Source organism: Lipotes vexillifer, unplaced genomic scaffold, assembly GCF_000442215.2.
Source record: "Lipotes vexillifer unplaced genomic scaffold, Lipotes_vexillifer_v1.1 C26877413, whole genome shotgun sequence".
NCBI classification, from domain to species: Eukaryota; Metazoa; Chordata; class Mammalia; order Artiodactyla; family Lipotidae; genus Lipotes; species Lipotes vexillifer.
This window is the reverse complement of record NW_006771921.1, coordinates 1-2,018: the sequence shown is the minus strand read 5'-3', so window position 1 is coordinate 2,018 and position 2,018 is coordinate 1. Positions and strand designations below refer to the sequence as shown.

Below are 2,018 nucleotides of genomic sequence, written 5' to 3'. Positions count from 1 at the left end.
TATTTCAGACTTTTTCATTATTATTATATTTGTTATGGTGACCTGTGATCAGCAATCTCTGATGTTTCTATTGTAATTGTTTTGGGATGCCACAAACTGTGCCCACATAAGACTGTGAACTTAATTGGTAAATGTGTGTGTTCTGACCATTCCACCAATTAGCCATTCCTCCATCTCGTTTCCTCTCCTTGGACCTCCCTATTCCCCGAGACACAACAGTATTGAAATTAGGTCGGTTGATAACTCTACAGTGGCCTCTAAGTGTTCAAGTGAAAGGAAGAGTCACACATCTCTCACTTTAAAAACTAGAAATGATTAAGCTTAGTGAGGAAGGCATGTCAAAAAACAAGATAGGCCAGAAGCTAGGTCGCTTGTACCAAACAGCTAAGTTGTGAAAGCAGAGGAAAAGTTCTTCAAGGAAATGAAAAGTGCTACTCCAGTGAACACACGAATCATAAGAAAAGTGAAACAGCCTTATTGCTGATATGGAGAAAGTTTGAGTGGTCTGGATAGAAGATCAAATCAGCCACAACATTCCCTCCAGCCAAAGCCTAATCCAGAGCAAGGCCCTGACTCTCTTCAACTCTGTGAAGGCTGAGAGAGGTGAAGAAGCTGCAGAAGAAAAGTTTAAAGCTAGCAGAGGTTGGTTCTTGCAGTTTAAGGAAAGAAGCCCTCTCCATAACATAAAAGTGCAAGGTGAAGGAGCAAGTGCTGATGTAGAAGCTGCAGCAAGTTATCCATAAGATCCAGCTAAGATAATTCATGAAGGTGGGCTACACTAAACAGGAGATTTTCAATGTAGACAAGACAGCCTTATATTGGGAGAAGATGCCATCTAGGACTTTCTTAGCTAAGGAGGAGAAGTCAGTGCCTGGCTTCAAAGGACAGGCTTTCTTGTTAGGGACTAATGCAGCTGGTGGCTTTACGTTGAAGCCAGTGATCGTTTACCATTCTGAAAACTCTAGGGCCCTTAAAAATTATGCTCAATCTGCTCTGCCTGTGCTCTGTAAATGAAACAACAAAGCCTGGATGACTGTACATCTGTTTGCAACATGGTTCACTGACCATTTCAAGCCCACTGTTGAGACTTACTGCTCAGAAAAAAAGTTTCCTTTCAAAACGTTACTACTCATCGACGGTGCTCCTGGTCACCCAAGAGCTCTGATGGAGATATGCAACGAGATTTTCATGTCTGCCAACACAACATCCGTTCTGTAGCCATAGATCAAAGAGTCATTTCTACTTTCAAGTCTTGTTCTTTAAGAAATACATTTTGTGAGGCTATAGTGAATCCTCTGATGCATCTGGGCAAAGTAAGTCCTTCTGGAAAGGATTCACCATTCTAGATGCCATTAAGAACATTTGTGATTCATGGGAGGAGGTCAAAATATCAACATTAAGAGGAGTTTGGAAGAAGCTGACTGTAACCCTCGTGGATGACTTTGGAGGGGTTCGAGACTTCAGCGGAGGAAGTAACTGCAGGTGTGGTGGATGTAGCGAGAGAACTAGAAGTGGAGCCTGAAGACGTGACTGAATGGCTGCAATCTCAGGATAAAACTTTAACCGATGAGGAGTTAACTTTTTATGACGAGCAAAGAAAGTGGCTCCTTGAGATGGTACCTAGTCCTGGTGAAGATGCTGTGAAGATTGTTGAAATAACAACAAAGGACTTAACTTAGTTGATAAAGCAATCGCAGGGTTTGAAAGGACTGACTCCCAATTTGAAAGAAGTTCTACTGTGGGCAAAATGCTATCAAACAGCACTGCATGCTACAGAGAAATTGCTCGTAAAAGGAAGAGTCAGTCAGTCAATGCAGCAAACTTCATTGTTCTCTTACTTTAAGCTGCCCCGGCCTTCAGCAACTCCCAAGCTGATCAGCCTGTAGCCATCAACCTGGAGGCAAGACCTTCCACCAGCAAAAAAGATTACAACTTGCTAAAGGCTCAGATGATGGTTAGCGGGTTTTGCCAATAAAGGATTTTTTAATTAAGATATGTACATCGTTTTCTTAGACATA

General features: G+C 42.1%; 1 pseudogene; it reads left to right on the top strand.

The window, feature by feature from the left end:
- The first annotated feature begins 210 nt into the window (after positions 1–210).
- Positions 211–1,959, top strand: LOC103079351 (tigger transposable element-derived protein 1 pseudogene; annotated as a pseudogene).
- The last annotated feature ends 59 nt before the right edge of the window (positions 1,960–2,018 follow it).